The 19,666-nt window shown below is 34.2% G+C and overlaps 1 long non-coding RNA gene across 1 annotated transcript in view; it reads right to left on the bottom strand.

Annotated features, from left to right (window-relative positions):
- Positions 1–2,400: 2,400 nt before the first annotated feature.
- LOC309656146 overlaps positions 2,401–19,666 on the bottom strand; it is a 91,271-nt gene continuing 74,005 nt past the window's right edge. The window contains exon 3 of the long non-coding RNA XR_014261175.1: positions 2,401–2,459. This is a non-coding gene — a long non-coding RNA (uncharacterized lncRNA). The remainder of the gene's footprint in view (positions 2,460–19,666) is intronic.

The following is a 19,666-nucleotide window of genomic DNA, read 5'->3' as shown; positions in this document are numbered from 1 at the left end:
GGAATTCATAAACCTTTGGCATGAAATATTAAGATGTGATCTAAAGTCAAAAGGGTATTGAGATCTAATATTGGCTTAGCCACCTATTTTTGTCCAAGGAGTAACCCTCAGTTTTTTCTATGTGATAAAAATAAAATTTGTTCTCAAAAACCTTAAAAAGCTAATTAAGATGTACACGTTCTTTTTTTAAAATTTATTTTTTCTTGAAGTAACATTAGTTTATTACATTATACGTTTCATGTGTACGACATTCTATTTCAACTTCTGTACACACTACAGTGTATTCACCACTCCAAATTTAGTTTCCATCTATCCCCTTTTGCACCCTCACCCTTTACCCTCTGGTAGCCACTACTCTGTTCTAATGTATGAGTCCCTTTTGTTCTCAATGTATTGAATATATAAGGATAGGGTTCAATATCAAATAACAAGTACTGAGCTCACTGAAAAAAAGATGTTATTGATAAACAAATTATTCATATCATCATGTATGCAAGTCATTGTTATATGCCTTATGTTACTATTTTAATATATACAAGTTAAGTAATAGATGCAATAATATGCAAATTACTGTTATCCACAATAGAAGGGTAAAACACTGTCTAGCATTTAGCAGAAATTATTTTCATTGAATTAAGGTCGTAGGGAAAACCTCACTAAAATGTTGACAAATGCTTTAAGCTTCTAAAAAAAGTAGAAACAGAAATAACTGGGCTGCCATTATTTATGTAAATGAGATATGATAGGAAGGCACAGGGGATGAAAAACAACAGGAAATGCAACTTTATCAATCAAAATATCCATGATATATTCTTTTTAACGTACAACATGGGCTTTTATTATATGAACAAAATTGAGTGCAAATTTTGTAGCTATTCAGTAAAAATAAGTGGCTGCCATTGCAACATATGCATTGCATAGCACATGTGCTACTTCTCAATTAAAAGTGCCATGAAATGCTTACAAGCACTTACAATGTTTTAAGGGGACACATGTTTGAAAGAGATGACCATTTTAACAATTATTTGTTGTTGTCATGTCACGCAAATGTCTTTTTCCTTAACTTTATTTCAAATCCCATAGTTGAATTTGTTGATGGAAAACAAGAAGCAAGAGGTTCTGTTTGTGGAAATAGAAAGGAGTGTACATGAGGGGCAGGGTGTGTTTTGCTTGGCAGTTCTTGTGCTACCATTTTGTTTTTGTTTTTAGTGCTGGAGGGCAGCAAATTGGCAGGTGTAAATAAGGCTCTAGCTAGCTTCATACTGTATTTATAGTCAGTTATTATGGATTAAAATGTCTGTGATGTATAGGGAATTAGCACTCAACTTCTGTTAAGAATGGAAGCTTAATGTCTAATTTCAAACACTGCCTGAATATACTTCTTCTGTCTAATCTTGTATTAATTTCCACCAACTTTTTATAAAGTGTACACAAATGGACTATTAGGAATCCTTCTGTTTGTGTCTTATTATGTACTTGCATTAAAGTTTGAAATTTTGAATATAAATTTTTGTATCTAAATTTTTAATGTAGCATGTAATTTGCCATAAACAAAAATTGGTAGGTAAGGAATATTACTCTACAACTGAATTGAGAAAGAGAGAGAGAGAGAGAGATTACTTAGAGAGAGATTTAGAGAGATTTAGAGACAGATTCCTCAATTCAAAAGATTATTTTTTATGGTATCCATACAGCATATTGTTATAACTTTGTTAATTTTTGAAAATAGCAAATAGCTATTTGCCTATCTACTTTGATGTAAAACAGAATCATTTTATGACATAGTTTGCACTTTACTAGGATTTGCATGTACCACATGTTAAATCATGTCCCAGAAACATAGCAACCACTAGCAGATAGAGCCTAATGTCACATGATAATACAAAACACAAAGGTTATAATGTTTGTGCAGATAATTGCTTTTTAATAAGGAATTTCCATTTTAAGGAAAGGAAAGTAGAATAGTTTTATAAGAAATTTAGATCGGGCCACATTTCTACAACACACTGATCTGTAGCAACTTTTTTGAAAGCTCCTGGCAACATGAACTTCCAATGTCTCTATATTTGCTCTGTGCATGCAGACAAAGAGCCAAGATCATCTTGACTTTGAGGAGGAACAATGGAAAAAGATAAGAGAGGGGTATGAAATAAATAATAAATAAATAAGTGACTGTTGAATAAAACAATTAGTTTTGCCCCAGGCTTCTGCAATAGCTTATGAATCCTTACCAGCATTAGTTTACAGCTGGAACTTCAGGATATAATAGGAGATTGAATCTTATACAGGCAATGAAACAGATGATCAAATTCACAGGGGATTGTGTCAGGCTTTTTCCAGTACTAAAGAAACATATTAATCCTTGTCACTGTTTTCAGAAACGCTGTGACAGAAATAAACCTGTACTGTAACTTGGCCCTTTTAATGAGCTTCTGGAGTGTGGGCTTTCCACTCAGCACCTGAAAAACACAACAAAACACCTTTTATATTAAAGATGTGAGGTTTGCTGCTGGCTAAATTTGTACACATAAGTCTATAAACCAGCGCTCAGCCAGCTGGGAAGCAAGAAAGCAAATTCAGATTCTGCCATGAACTTCACAGACCAATTATCTACTTGGAATCATGGGAGTTTAACAAACAAATACCAGCCCCTGCTGAGCCTTTTCAGGCCAGCAGCTTATGGGTGATTCAGTTGCATCCAAGGCTTTTAGACTGATCAATTCTTAATCACAAAGCACAAAAATTATTCTCAGACTCATGTCAGTTTCTTTGGACACGTTTGTTAACAATCTGCTTCAAATCATTTTTTTAAAAGAAACGGCAGACACTGTTTTTATTGACTCCCCACTTGTAAAATGTTTATAGCTTGTTAATTTATATTTACCCCTTTACTTTTGCCTGTAAATCAACATCACTTAGCACAGTTTGGTTACACTTTGTCCAAAGGAAATTACAGAAGCCTGCTATGGGGCTAAAATGAAGGAAAGCTGCGGAAAATCAATATACTGCTGATTAAACAGATCGTAGCAAATTCACGGCTCTATGCTACAGCATGGAGACATCAGTGTGATGCCTATCTAGCAGTTAATGTGCTTTCAGTCAGGTGAAGAAAATTTCAGAATAAGGCAAAATCACCCAGAAAAAGAAGAACTACCTTACACAAGAATGTGCTTACATGAAACCTACATTTTGTGTAAGGTAGTAGTAGTTCACTTAGGGAATGAGGGTGCATTTGTTTTACGAAATAAAGCAGTTTACTGTCTTTAGTATGACATTTACCCTTTGTATTATGAAAGGAACTAATGGTATTGCAAGATACCACCTATTTTCTGCCACAAGTCAAGTGTGCTTGTTTCATTTTATGGATTTCTTTTTAGGTTTATCCACATTTTCTTCTATAATTTCCATTTGGCAATAATCATAATGACTGAAAGGTACATTACTTGTAGAGGAGGTCCAAAAGTAATAATGATATCCAATGGTATGTCTGAAGCAATTCAGAAAGGATAATGTAATTTCCAATTTTAGAGTAGAAGAATGTACATGAAATAAACTACTTATAAAAAATGCAGTTTTTACATATTTTTTAAGTAGTGGGAATGGAGAATATGAACACAGCACAGTTATAAAGAACAACATTTGTTTGTAAATCATAGATAAAAGCAGCATTTGGGTCACAGGGAAGATTTGAGATATCCCAACTAAAGCAAAGGTACTCTGAGTTAAAGCATAAACTTTCATTTCCATGCTACCCAGTTTGTGGAATTCTGCAAACCGAATACTTTGAGGACTGTAGGAAAATACATATCCTTAAGACTTGTTAAGAAGTGGTAACTCCTTTAATCCAACTTGAAGAACTGCACTGCACTGTATTGCATGTGAATTAAGGAAATAAGAAGCAAACAAAAGTTTAAATACAATCTTTCTGGAAAAGCGTAATTAGAAGAAATTTTGTTTCAACCTTTTGTTAAGCTTTTTATTTGACATACACACTTATCTATTTAGATTACTGTAATGCTATACCAAGAATCTTTGTTTTTTTAACTTGATACACCAGGGTAAAGTTTGAGGCTCTACTCACCACTGTTCACTCAGGATAACTATAGCTTTGATATGTTATAGTATTCTGGCAGATAAATTTCAATAGCAAATCCTTATACTAGAAAATATACTTGAGAAAATTATGTTCTATACACAAAAGCCAACTTAAGTTTCAATCTCTGTTGTTTTTAATTCTCTCTTTTTCAAAATATCAAAGTCTTCCAAATGGTAACATGGTTAAGTTCTTTGCCAAATTCCATGTGTTAAAATGAAGGTGTTTTTGAGTCATCAAAGCTTATAAAAAGACCTTTAACAAGTAAACAGCTTTCCTCTTTTTTAAAAAACTGGAAGATGTGGTATAAGAAAACACATTCATGGACACCATATGTGAACCAAGTTTCATCCCAAGATTTTGAGATTTTTGAGAATTCCTAGAAAATGACGGATTTAAATTCATACTGAATTTTACTGAAGAGGCTCACTCATTAACACTATTTTCATACTGATATATATATACACCTATACGTATGTATAAAACTCAAGGTGCTATGCTTTGAGCATTCTGTCTAAAAAATCTCTGATAATCTTGTTTAGGAAAAAAAGGTCTTCAATAGTTCAGGAATATGAAAAATAATCATTACTTCAATATCTCTAATCTAGTGTAAATATTAACTTCCCTTTCTTGTACTGTGGTAAACTATCAACTTTTTTCCTATGTAAAGTTCAAAAAAATGAGATCATTTCTACTTAATTAAATATGATTTTGTGACATTTGGAGAGCAAAGCAGTGGATATTAATGGAAAGAACAAGTATAGTAGAAAACACAGAAAAATACCTGTATTTGAAACACTTATCGGTTTGCCAGGTTAATTTGCTCCCAAGTAAGTATCTTAAAATATTTCTTTTCTTTGTAGCATTGAATGAAAACTAAACTGAAGTGACAGATTAGAATAGAAGGAGATAATGGAAGAGGACTGAATAACACAAATATAAACTTCTGAACAAAAATTGTTTTTTAAGTCTCACAACTTATGTAGACATTTTTACATTTTCATAGTTCCAGTAAGTTAACAATGGCTGTTTGTAAACATGCTTTACTTTATTTAAAATCCATACACCATATGAATCTGAGAGTTGGCAGGGATTTGAATACCCTTTGGTAGAAACACAATTTTTCTTATTAATACATGGTAATTTATCACCATTAAGTATATGATCCCTCTGGGAAAAAATGGATGCACATTGCTCTCTAGACTATAATTTTAATGTTCATGATATTAATCTTTAATTAAATTACAGTTATTTTAGAAATGTATATCCTTAATTAAATTATACCATGCACATAAAGAAGAAATGACTATGGTATGATTAAAACATGTTTAAAATGTACTACTGAATTTTGAATGCTGTCTGTCATCTGCAAAGTATGACTAGGCTTCAGAAATGACTAGAAAGTCAACTGAAAAATTGCCAAGTAAAACTGTTTGGTTCTTTAAAGAACTGTGCGTTAAAATTTTGGACAGTTTCTCTATTAAATCTAAATATACTTAGTATATACAGTATTACATTTCTAAATTAATTGCCATACTCCCATTTGTTAAAGAATTTCACTCCATGTGAAAAGCAAAGTCTCACTAGATGTGAATTTTACACTGTGCAAGATCAATCCCAATACCAGTAAATGGATATTATTAAACAGCATGGGGTAGTGCAAACTGGGAAAGAAAACTTGTAGTGTGCTGCCTTTGAGCAGACCTGGCTTGCATGCTGTGACAGGGCAATTGTCGACATGCTTTTTCATGCCAATCTGCAGCTTTTTCAACTCTAGATGCTATGGCAACCAGGGTTTAACAGACTAAGCAGCTAACAAGCTTCCCTGATGGAATTGTCTGGTTGTGTGATTGCCTTGTCTTAGGGAAAATATAAAATAGAATGAAGACGCTTGTGGACATTTGTCAAACTGATTATAATTTGGACAGTTGAATCATAATTGTCTGTTGTGTGCCGTACAGTAGTGACATATGCTATTTTCCACATTCCTTACAGTGCATACTATTGCATTCCTGCATAGGCTACGTTTCCCTTGGGAACAATAGGTCCTGGTTGCTGTGGGTCTGGTGCAACATGGCAGTCCACATCTCACACCAGATCATCTGGGAAAGAAAAGAACAGTGAACAGTTCTAATTTTTTCCTCTTTGAAAAGGCTTGTGTTTGACTTGAACTATATTTGTGTGAAATATAATGAACATAAGTTGATGTGAAAAGATACTTCTCTTTTATAAAATGTTCATGTTCATAGGGTAAGTTGTAGATCAAAATATGCAGGTGAATTAATTTGTTATTTATGACTGGGCATAATTTTAGTTCTTTGGGAATATTGATTTTTTAAATTTGCAACCACTTAAACATGTATTTGTGTCACCAATCATATGCATAATTTAAAACACTGAGAAAATAATCAAGCTTCTCTGATGGAATGGTCTTGTTTTAATACTGCCTTGTCCTATTGAAAATGAATAGAAGATATCCTCTTTATTGTTTTAAATGATTAAAAGCCTACTAATAAAATTTCTGTCTCTTTAAACAGTCAAAGGCATTGTATTTTCAAGATCATCTGATACCAAATCTCTGCTTTTTCTTGATGGGGGTACATCTTTTCAAAAATTAAAATGATTAGAATGAACATTTCAGATAAAATGTGAATTATCATAAAACAAAATCTAGGTTTCAATTTCATAGATAGACATCTTAAATAAAATGAACTATTTTTCTAGACAACCTCACTGATTATTTTGTACTTTAAAAATATCAATGTTATGTCTTAAGGATAAACATTGGATGAAATTTTCAGTAGGCACTGAACTAGTTGAGGTTTGTTAAGTATAAGTTGATAAGATTTTGGTGAGTCTATAGAAAGGTGCAAATGATTATGATAACACAATCATTTTGGCCATATCTCATCAACCACAGAGTTCTGCTGTATTTCTGTTTTGCTTTTTTTAATTTAAATTTTGAAATACTTCAAATTGATGCTGTGGTTTCAGACACCAAGGACTTCAGAAAAAGTGTGGTTCCTCCCTCCTCTTCATTTCAGTAGAATGGGCAGCAATCCAAGTTGCCTCTTAAAAAAACTTGAAAGTCACATACGATGACTTATGTCTAGATGGTGCAATTCCCAGAATGGGTCCATTTCTAGCTTGAGACACCGATTATTTTTCTTAAACAGAAAGATCTCAGAGTGAGAACACCTTCTTCTGTGATAAGCGGTGCACACAAGAAGGACGAGAAAGGAAATCGGGAACATTTTGCTCTCTTCATAAAGAACCTACTCCAGACTAACATGTAAAAAATATATTTTGCAGAGTTACAGTGTACTAAAATTAATAAGGTAAGAATTATTTCCATAAAAGCTTTATTTTATATGAGCAGTAATCATTTTTCACAAAATAGCTTTTATTCACTGGCCTACCAGGTCTTCCCCTCTAATTTTATCTTAGTTTTGAAATTAGCCTCCTTTGTTAGTCACCTCTGTGCCTGTCACTTTCCTGTTGTCAGCTAGTGTTGCACTAGAGAGACCTCTGCCCCACTTATTTTCCTGAAGAATATAACTTCTTTCCTATCCAACAGGGAGCTTACTTGAGTCACAGGCTAAATAAATATCATTTGAATTAAGAAAAATCATATATTTTCAGTAGAATGGATGAGAATTTTGACTCTACTTTTTCTTTTCTTTTGAATATCAAAGATTCTGATCTGATTTTACTTTTTTTTTCTTTTCTTTTTTTTTTTGGCTGACCCGCGCGGCTTGCGGGATCTTAGTTCCTCGACCAGAGATTGAACCTGCGCCCCTGGCAGTGGAAGCATGGAGTCCTAACCAGTGGACCGCCAGGGAATTCCCTTGAGTTTACTTTTGAATTCATTGAAACTTCTTTTTATTCAATAGGTTCAAACGTAGAGTGTGATAGTACCTACTTTGGAGTTTAAAGAATTATGCCTGAAAGCAAAGTAATTCTTTCCATCACTACAGACCAGAGGTGAGAGTCATGGTGCTTTATGTTAGTTCAATGACTAACATAGGATTAGGATAAGGAAATTATAGTTTAAGGTATAAGGAAACTATAGTTTCCTTAGGATAAGGAAATTATAGTTTAAGGTATAAGTGTTTTCCTTCCTGTTTATGAAATAAAGGCATATGAAGAAATGGTATACAAATTTCAGCAAAGTCAAGAGGTCAACCTTCTCTTGCGAAACATTTTATATCTATAAAATGTGCTTTACGCTCATTATCTGGAGTTATTATTACCTACCAACTAAAATAGGCAAAGATTGATATGCCCATTTTAAAGCTTAGAATGAAAAACAAAAAAACTTGAGTTTATGGATTCACTGAAAAGGCTGTCTAATTACTAACAGAGGCAAAGACGAATCTTCACCTCTCCATTTAAAAAAATTGCCTCTTTAATTCCTTTTTTCTTTGACGAGAATTATAATACTTCATCAGTTCTGTAACATTGAGGTCAGTTCTCCATTTTGAAAGGCACCATAAGACTACACCATCCACACAATCTCTTGTGGTAGCTTTTCAGTGAAAACTTTTTTTCCATTAAAAATCAGAGAATTCCCTGGTGGTCCACTGGTTAGGACTCCATGCTTCCACTGCATGGGGCATGGTTCGATCCCTGGTCAGGGGATTAAGATCCTGCATGGTGTGGCCAAAAAAAAAAAAAAATCATTTTTCTATTAAACTACAGCACTAAATTACTTCATTTACAATGAAAACATTGTACAGAAGTCATTAACATTTTAGTACAAATTAATTCCAACCTTATCATCTTGGTAATACTACCAAAGTTCCACTTGGAGTTGGGCAGAGGGCTATCTCTGACTCCCCACTTTACCGTAGACTTCTGTGCAAAATCCACATTCTGAGGGACAGTCAGGGTGGGGATGGTGGAGAAAGGCAGCAATAATAGTGGCTTGACACCCTCCTCAAGTGGCTTATGAGTACCTGACTTCTGTGAAGTGAGCAGTGATGAAAAACAGAAGTAAAATTTGTTCCTGGAAACAAGTGAAACTCCTCCTTGAGAATGTCAGAAGGGGAATTTTGAGAAAAAGATGTGTACAATAAAATGTGTATGTGCTAAGACCTAGCAACAATCTGAGTATTTTTGTAAATGGGACCACTCTCATAGTCGCAGGCTAGCGATATTTGGATACTGACAAATTTTTCCCATAAGGCATAGTTGGACTGGGGTGATATTCACTTAGATTACTAGACCTCTGTCAATCAGGAGAGGCTACCATTATATTGTGGAAAGTTGTGACTTTTAAAATTTCTCTGCTTAAGTTCCATAGTTTTTCAGTAATAAATTAGTGCATATTTTAAGCTGATTTTTGTTTTTGTGTAAAATTCTCGGTTGAATCAAGCTTTCAAAATATACGGTGTGGAAAAACAAAAAAAAAAATAAAATAAAATAAAATAAAAATATACGGTGTGGAGAAAAGTTAGTGTTATTTTCCTAGATTTTGAAGTAAGCTTTCTTGGCTACACTATGCCACTTAGCCCCAGGAACTTCAACTCTTCCTTGTTGAGGGGTTTAGTATATCACTGGAAATAAGTAACTGGGTAAAGAATCTTGTGAGAATGCTGGTCACTGATTAGCACATGGAAGACAGAGGGCTGCAGAGGCAGAGAGCATCATGATCACTCTAGGACACCACCACAAAAGTCGTTACAAGTCTTTCTTTCTTTTCTTCTCTTTTTTTTTTTTGACTGCGCCACAGAGCTTGTGGGATTCTAGTTCCCCGACCAGGGACTGAACCTGGGCCCTCAGCAGTGATAGTGTGGAGTCCTAACCACTGGACCAACAGGGAATTCCCTACAAGTCTTTCTTTTTCCCTCAAGGCACTCTGTTCAGCTTGGCCTCAAAATGATTAACAATTATACATCTTCATCCAGGTTCAGAAATATTGAAACAGCTTTTGACCTTTCTAGCTCTGAAATTTACCTACATGCAACATTTGAGTTCTTTCTGAGATTCTTCTCTCTGCCAAGTGACTAAGGGTTAAAAATAAAATCTTTCCTTGTCATTCTTAAAGTAATGCGCAAACTCCAAACAGGAAATTATTTTAAAACATCACCTGGAATTAATGGCAGTATTTTCTTTTGTTTTTAACTTTCAAAACTCTTTTTTTCTCCAAAGAACAAAAGCAAATGAATGTAATAATTATAATAGTAATAATCATAATCATATTAATGAAAATAGCTAACATTTATTTAGCACTTACTATATTCCAGGTTTTCATTTAATTACTTTAATATATTAACTAATCTTCCCAAAACCTTATGAGGAAGATACTATTACTTCTGTGATATAGATAATGAAACTGAGGCCCAGAGAAGTTACTGATTTGCCCAAAGTCATACACTGAATAAGCGTGGAACCAGTGTTTTAATGCAGGCTATATGACTCCAGTATCAGAGCTCTTAACTCTCAGAAATCTTCTTTGGTAATTCAAAAGTTGTATTCTAATCCTAGGTATTGATGAATTGATTTTATTAGTTTCACTGATTATGAATATTACACTTGATGAAGATGGCAAAGTTTATCTCCCAACATCATCTGATTGTACGTCCTTGATACTTATGTATAACACTTCGCAGAGTTCTAAACAGAATGAAGGTTAAGAAATTCAATCCTAAAACCATATCAATATAATTCTATTTGTGTGGCATGGAGTGATAATACCATTCTTTGAGTATCCACCATGTTCTTGGCACTGTGCTAGGTGCTTTAGTGCTACATCAATACTATGAAGGAGGTATTGGTATCCCTATTTGCACATAAGAAACCTGAGGCATAAAGAAACTTTCACACAAAACTAGTAACTAGAAATGAGTTTCTAACCAAGGTATATCTGGATACATATCATTTTACCAAGGTTTATTATTATTAAACCTAAATAAGGTACTTTATATTGTAGAATTCAAGAATTGTGGAGATGAGAATCTAAACTTTTCTCCAGTCTTATTAGTGGTAAAGACAAAGGAAGAGGTTATGCCACTAGTGACATCACAGAGGTAGTACAGATTCAGCTTTTAAAAAGTTATTTGAGAATGTAGATGGTGTTTTTCAGCACTTCTGGTCATAGTGATCTATTTTTAGCCTGTAGCAGGGGTGACAATTTACATATAATGCATTAAATAAAAGTACTTTCCTTTATTATGTAATGATCTTGTTCTGGAGCCGAAGCCCTGTTGATGAGAGAAATAAATTTTAGTTTGTTAATTATAAGTAGCTCATCTCTTCCAGACTAAAACAGTTGTCATGGTTGTAAAATATGTCCACATATTCTTTGACATTTCTCCCTTCAAAAGGTGGAGCCTGATTCTGTTCCCCTGAATGTGGGCTTACCTAGTGACTTACTTTTAAAGAAAAGAATATGGTGGAATTGATAATGTGTAACTTCTGAGATTAGAACATAAAGGTATTTTAGCTTCCTCTTTGCTCTTTCTCTGGTGCCACTCAGTCTAGGGGAAGCCAAGTACCCTGTCATGAGGACACTCAAAAAGCCCACAGAGAGACCCATGTGGCAAGGAACTGAGGCCTTTAGCCAATAGCTAGTGAGGAAGTGAGGCCTCCTGCCAACAGCCATGTGAGTGAGCTTGGAAGCAGACTCTGAAGCCCCAGTCAAGACTTCAGATGACAGAAGCTTTGGCTGACATTTTGTTTGCAATCTTATGTGAGACCCAACCAGCTAAGCAGTTCCTGAATTAATGAGCCATCGGCATTTTGAGATAATAAATGTTTGTTGTTTTAAGCCACTAAGTTTTTGGGTAATTTACTACACAGTAATACATAATTAATATAATAGTCTCTGTAAGGTAACATTCAGTGAAATTTAAATTCAAACTCCCTGATAAAATTAGCTTCTCCTCAAATTCCAAATTCCTCCAAGAGTCTCTCCTTCCCCATTTCCCATCCAAGATGGAAGCTTTCCAGAGGAAACTTATGATGAATGTATTTTATACCATTCTCTAGGCCCTGCTCCCTCTGCTGAGGGGATCCTCGTTTCAACCAGACATTTTTTTTTCAATGGAGTCCACTGAGAACTGATCTCATTTGAACATTATTCTGGAATCTACTCCTTCTGACTGTGAACTTGGTCGTAGTTTCTGGTCATGAAACACTTGCACCTTTCAGTTTTTGCCATGGACGCAGTCCTACTTTGATCTACTTGTATTCTCAGCAGTTGAGCCTGTGGATATCCTACACATCAGGTATGGGCCGCGAGGAATCTGATGCTCTACCACCACAGATTGTTCCTATCCTGTTAGCTCTTGAGGCACCATACTCTCAGTGCCCTGTTTGATGTGGAGTTTGTCTAAGATTATTGAAGTTTTCTTGTCTGTATCCTGAGGATATAGAAACAAATTCTTTCACTGGAAATCTCTTAAAAATTTCATTATACTTGTGAAATCTTGGAAACAGCCTAAATACCCACACATAAGAAAGTAGTTGAATAAACTATGGTACCTCTACACAATGGAGTACCATGCATCTGTAAATAAGAATGAGACAGACATTTTCAGGATATATTGTTCTGTGGAAAAAGCAAAGTGCAGAAAGCATTTCTAGTATGGGACCATTTAAGCAAGAAGGAAGAATAAGAGAATATACATGTATTTGCTCATTTGTGGAAAAGACTTATAGGAAGGATCAAACAGAAACTGAAGAGACTGGTTACATACAGGAATGAGTGGAAAAGGGGTAGAAATAAAGAGGCAATGGGAACATGGTATAGGATTGAGGGAGAAGTAATACTTTTGTGATGATATGTTTTTTATAGCTCTTACTCTAAGGATCATGAAATTGTTTTATATACCTCTCAAATAAATAAATGATTAAATAACCCAGGATGTAAGGAGAACTCAAAGTGGAAACACAGTAACAAGTGAACCTAATTTTATTATAAATGAATAAAATAACCACACTGATGAGGGTGGGGATAAAAGAACCAACATAAGTAACTTTAGAAAGCAATATTTTGACTAAATATAGTAAATCTAAAGACAAACAAAAAACAAGTTTTCCAAAAATGTTGTACTCTGTTTAGTAAATTTGTTTCTAACACGGGTGTAAGTTAGCAATTCTGAAACTATTTTATATTCATATCAGGTTTGAACAAAAAGCAAATATATTGTTAATGAGAGCCATTTTTCTCATCGTCAGAGGAAGAGGTTACAAATGAAAATAAGAAAAGAGTAAAACGAATTCTGTCATGTTAAATTGGAATAAAACATATCAGTATGACTAGTAGTTTTTTAAATATATATATATATATATATATATACACACACAGATGGATAGATAGAGAAATAAATAGTTATGTGTATTCATGTGTTATTACACATACATCTATTTCCTAGCTTTATTCTCTGACAGGGCCTAGAAACAATGACTTCCCAGTAACAATAAGCACACTTAACATTTAGATCTTGGAATTTAAATGTCAATGTCATTCCAGTAAAAGGAACCAGGACTCCTTGGAGAAATAGCTGGTGCTGGAAAGGACCAGGGCAGGAAAAATACAAGATAAGACCAGAATGTCTTAAGGAACAGAAAGTATAGAAGTATCCACAAAATGATGGAGGCATCTCAAAAATTCACCACAAAAACCAAGTTTAAAGCGCTCACAATGACCAAAGTTGGGCCAATTAGAGAACAACCCAAATAATGCTAGTTTGAATTACAACCCCTAGATTAAAAATAATCATGGATGACTATACAGATATAAATCTGTAAATGGAAAAGTAAATAAAGAGAGTACTCTCCTTTACAGGAGAATATACATTAATAAATTTACAAGGAATAAGGGAAATGGAAAATCACCATTAAACAAACACCACGGTAATATTGTGTGTGTGTGTGTGTGTGCCCACTGATTTTTATTATCTTATTTTCTTCTTTTTAACATCTTTATTGGAGTATAATTGCTTTACAATGGTGTGTTACTTTCTGCTGTATAACAAAGTGAATCAGCTATATGTATACATATATCCCCATATACCCTCCCTCTTGTGCCTCTCTTCCACCCTCCCTATCCCACCCCTCTAGGTGGACACAAAGCACCGAGCTGATCTCTGTGCTATGCAGCTGCTTCCCACTAGCTATCTATTTTACATTTGGTAGTGTATATATGTCCATGCCACTCTCTCACTTCGTCCCAGCTTACCCTTCCCCCTCCCCATGTCCTCAAGTCCATTCTCTATGTTAGCGTCTTTATTCCTGCTCTGCCCCTAGGTTCATCAGAACCATTTTTTTTTTTTTTAGATTCCATATATATGTGTTAGCATATGGTATTTGTTTTTCTCTTTCTGACTTAACTTCACTCTGTATGACAGACTCTTGGTCCATCCACTTCACTACAAATAGTTCAATTTTGTTTCTTTTTATGGCTGAGTAATATTCCATTGTATATATGTGCCACATCTTCTTTATCCATTCATCTGTCAATGGACATTCAGGTTTCTTCCATGTCCTGGCTATTGTAAATAGTGCTGCAATGAATATTGTGGTACATGACTCTTTTTGAATTATGGTTTTCTCAGGGTATATGCCCAGTAGTGGGATTGCTGGGTCATATGGTAGTTCTATTTTTAGTTTTTTAAGGAACCTCCATACTGTTCTCCATAGTGGCTGTATCAATTTACATTCCCACCAACAGTGCAGGAGGGTTCCCTTTTCTCCACACCCTCTCCAGTAGATTTTTTGATGATGGCCATTCTGACCAGTGTGAGATGATACCTCATTGAAACACCACAGTAATATTTGTGAAATCTATCTACCTATATACATATTGCTCAAACCATCAGTGGATGCTAAAATTAATGAGTGATGAGAAATAGGATATTTACATAATCTTAAAGTATTTCCACACAAAATACTTATTAATTACAAAGGGGGAAATATTAACATTGAAAGGAGAAGCCTGACAGACAGCATTTAGCCATGTGATCAGAGTTAATATTACCAGTAATAGGATATAATGCCATCATATATTCCATTATATGATGTACTGAGAAGGACATAACCTCACTTCTGTTTTATTTTTGCCAAAAAATAGTAACAAGTATCTAATTATGAGAAAGCACTGGACAAACACAAATTGAGGGATGTTCTAAAAAATAACTGGCATGAACTCTTCAAAAGTGTCAAGAACATGAAATAATGAGGAACTATCACAGATTGAAGAACCCCCAAAAACAACTAAATGCAATATGGGACCTTGGATTGAACCTTGGACCAGATAAAAAGGATATTAGCAGGAAAACTGGCAAAATTCTAATAAGGCCTGCATATTAGTTAATAATATGGCATCATTGTTAATTTCTTGTTTTTTTTTTAATTGAACTATAGTTGACTTACACTATTTATTAGTTTTAGGTGTACAATATAGTGATTTGATATTTTTATAGATTATACTCCATATAGAGTAATTGCAAAGTACTGGCTATATTCCCTGTGCTATACAAATATATCCTTGTAACTTATTTATTTCATACCTGGTAGTTTGTACCTCTTAATTCCCTTCACTTATTTTGGCCCCCCCAGCCCCTCCCATCTGGTAACCACTAGCTTGTTATCTGTATCTGCCTGTTTCTGTTTTGTTATATTTGTTCATTTGTTTTATTTTTTAGTTTCCACATATAAAATTTCTTCGTTTTAATAGCTGAACTATGGTTATATAAGATGCAAAATTGTGGGAAACTGGGTGAAAGGTAAACATGAATTGTTCGTATAATCTGTGCAACTTTTCTGGAAGCCTGAATTCAATAAAAAAAAACTTCCAAAAAACTGCACAGTTTACCCTAGTGAATTTGTCTCATCTAAGATAATCCAAGTGTTTTGAGAGACTATTTCAACATGCATCAAGGTTAGCTAGTTCCAGTGGTCTGAAAAACGGTATCAATTAAAGTTAACAATGATTTCTGACTACCACAAGTAAAATTAATGTTCAGGCCAAATTGAAATAAATACTCCTTGTGACTCAGCACACACACACACACACACACACACACACACACACACACACACACACCCTCTGTTATGTACCATTCCTGGCTCCCCCGCTCTCTGGGGAATGGGGGAATGGTAAGAAAGTACACTCATGATTGACTTCACACATTTTCCTTCATTCTTTTTTTCTTTCTTGGCTTTTTCTCCTGGAGATGGAGGGCCTTTTTATTTCTCCATCTGACAGAAACTGCCTTGGTTACTACTCTTCTTCTTCCTTACATGACATTCACTTTATCCTTTACTTGGATGAAGTAGCAAAAGTGTTGCGTGGAAAGAAACTCATAAATGAGTACCTCTCAAGATGCACTGAGAAGTATTTAAAAATATTACCTCTGGCAGATTTATAGACTGCTCTATACATTTTAATACCTAATGATCCTCCCAAGTTAGTTCCCTGAAGTTTAATTTTATCTTCCTGGTTATACAGTTATGTCCCTGAGGGCCAGGTTGATCTCTTACACATCATCTGTATCCCCATAGCATGTAAAAAACACCAACTAGTCAGTGTATATTTTGCTGATTGTTTGAAGTAGATTAATCACAAATCACTTTGAGTAGAGTACTAAAGAAGTGTGGGGTAGTGATCTATGAAGAGCAAAGCCCATGATTCTCCTTCCTACTTGTTTTTGTAAGGTTAGTCAATCCTATAAAAAAAGTTTGCCCATAGCCAACCTTAAGTTTGCCACTTTGCCTTTCTGTACTATAAATGTTCTCAGCTATGGAAAATCATCATATGCTCCTTCTACTTAAAGACCATACATATCATAAATAACTTTGAAATTTTCTATGGGAATATGATAAATAAAATGTTACAATTTGAGAGCATATGATTGAAAAAGCTATTCATGATCTGAACCTTCATGTTTCAAGAAATTCTTGGAGAAAACATAGGATCAAAAGATGAGTGTGGACAAATGGAGTAATATGTGTGAAGATTTAATAGTTGAATATAACTCATGCAATATTAGAGTTTGTTGAGAAATCAAAGCCTTAGAGTCAAATGTACAGGCATTTGGTACAGGTACAGGAAGGAGTGAATTCTGAAAATGTTGTTTACTTTGAAAATAACATGATTTAATTTTCTAATGTTTATGTGCATTTAACCATAATTTTTAACCAATGATTTTTTTGTATGTGCTAAGATGCTAAGAATGGACTTGCATTTTTTACAAGATTATATTTTTCAATCTTATTGAAAATTTTATATTTATACAGAACAAAAATGGTAAACCGATTTAATTCATTGGAAAAAAGAGGATATCTTGTCTTGAAGATATCTGTTGCTTTTACAAGCAGTCTTGAGTATATAGCTATTTTTTATAAAAGCTTTTCTGTCTTTTTTCACTATTATATTACATATGGACAATAGTGATTTTCTCAATTTTTCTTATTTTCGAGTTGCAAATTACTGTAAAAGTACAACTTTTAGACAGTTTAATTTAGGATGAGTAGTTGCAAGTGAGTTTTTTTTAATATCTTAAAAGACAAAAAATTTAGTAATTTCTTAGGAACTTCTCTTGCCCAATCATGCGTGGTGATGCATGAGAAAAATAACAACAACAACAACAACATATTTTGGCATTACTAGGTATTGTTCATGTATGAGAATAGCAATACTAATCCCAGAACTATTATCAGGTGCTCCTTCAACTGAGAGACACAGTCTCTCTATCTTACATCTCTGGTAGACATTGAATAATTTTTTTTTACTGTTAAATGATACAATAGAAACATTTAACCATTATAAACATCATTACTTACAAAGAAGAAAAAAATTTGCCATTACTATGTTAACAGACTTAAACTTAGGAAGAGATGGTTTGTTACTTACCATGTTGAAGAAACAGTATATGGTAGAGTTATGATTAAACTAAAATAAGGAAATGTGTTTAGAGAGGCCAAGCAATCTTCCAAAGGTGACACACAGTAAAAATGCTAGACTAAGATTTGAATCCAAGCATTCTAGCTCTAGAGTGCATGCTGAAATATTAACACCTTATTGAACATATGTAAGATAAAGCCGTTCTAGGCTTTTCTAGATACCCTCATCGAGTTATTGATATTATTTACAGGAGGTCTGAGCTTGTGCTACTGTGGTGTGAGGGCCAACTTAAATCTATGGGTCAATTCAAACAAGGTTGATCATTTATTTCTAACAAGTTGCATTCACATCAAGAAGAGACACTTTCCCATCAGTGGACAATAGCTATAGTGTAGCTGTTGAAAGTGGCAGTTTCAGTGAAATGGGTCTGACATGGGCTGGGCAGAGTGACTCTTAGCAAACTCCAGAGGTGCAGGATCATGTTGACTTTAGTGTATAGGATATCCCAGAAATCAGAATAGTCTGTATTTTTCCTTAGATTTGGGTCTGCCTGTTTTAGACTAGACCAATCAAAACAATGGGAAATCTTAGGAGGGCATTTCAGGTACGCTCATTCTGGACCAATTTCTTGGAAATAGCATGGTATCTAGAGTCATATTCAAAATGTAGAACATCATGCTATTACCTCCTTTAAGTAATTTCTCTGTTTAAATAGTCATATTTTGCTCTTCAGGGTTTCTTGCTGAAAGCGGTTGATGTATGTTTGAATAATACAAACAACTTCAAAAAGAAATTTGTTTATATTAATAATTCATCCTATGTGGGTGTGTATGAGAAGTTGGCAAAGAAAACTAAGTTAGCAACAAGTTTTTAGGTTTAGGGATTCAACAACATGATAAATATCTATTGAAATTCTTTGTCATATGCTTAAAAATCTACTGTAGAATCCTCCTGTGGGGTAGTCTCATCTCCAGGTACTGTGTCCAGGTTTAATTTAGGATATGAGCTCAGGTTCATTGCCCTGCAGGCCAAATATCTGATCTCTTTTGAGAGCAGCATCAGAAAGTCTTCACATTTGGTTAAACATAGATGGTACCAATGGAGGATGGCCATGTAACGGTGTGACGAAGAAAGTGGAAACCTACTCAAGATCAATTCAAGAGATTTTATTACAAACACACCTCAAAGATTGCATGCTGGAGTGTCTGAAATATCTCAGAGTCCAGTAATAAAAGATGATGGAAAGTCTTAGGCTGCTTCCTTGTTTGTGAAAACTGGGGCTTGCCAAATTTCATACTCCCGCCCCTGTGGCATTCTCTCCAAATAAATAAGTTTTTCTTTGTTTCTATATTCACTCATTCAGAGGTAATTCAGTACCACTGTCATTAAATACATTCTTGCTAAAAATTAGGGAGATAGATGAACATTTTGAGGCTGAGTTTCAAAAATGATTGAGTTTAATGGTACTTTGAAAGTGGAACTTTAATTAAAATGTTATTCTTTCAGTACCAAGAATTATTTATATTTTTTATTCAGTTATGTTGTATATAACATGTTATATTCAAGACTAGTTAATAATAAACATATTAGCCAAGCCCACAGTAAATAAATATTTGATAATTTAAATAAGTCTGTTATTAGTTTGATGATATATGAAGGCAAAAGGAAAGAAGCAGCTAATATATTACCTTCATTTTCTATATTTTCATTGTAGATATGAG

This window comes from Balaenoptera physalus (genome assembly GCF_965194825.1).
Source record: "Balaenoptera physalus genome assembly, chromosome: 2".
Lineage (NCBI taxonomy): Eukaryota > Metazoa > Chordata > Mammalia > Artiodactyla > Balaenopteridae > Balaenoptera > Balaenoptera physalus.
The sequence above is the reverse complement of the archived record's forward strand: the minus strand, read 5'-3'. Positions and strand labels throughout refer to the sequence as shown.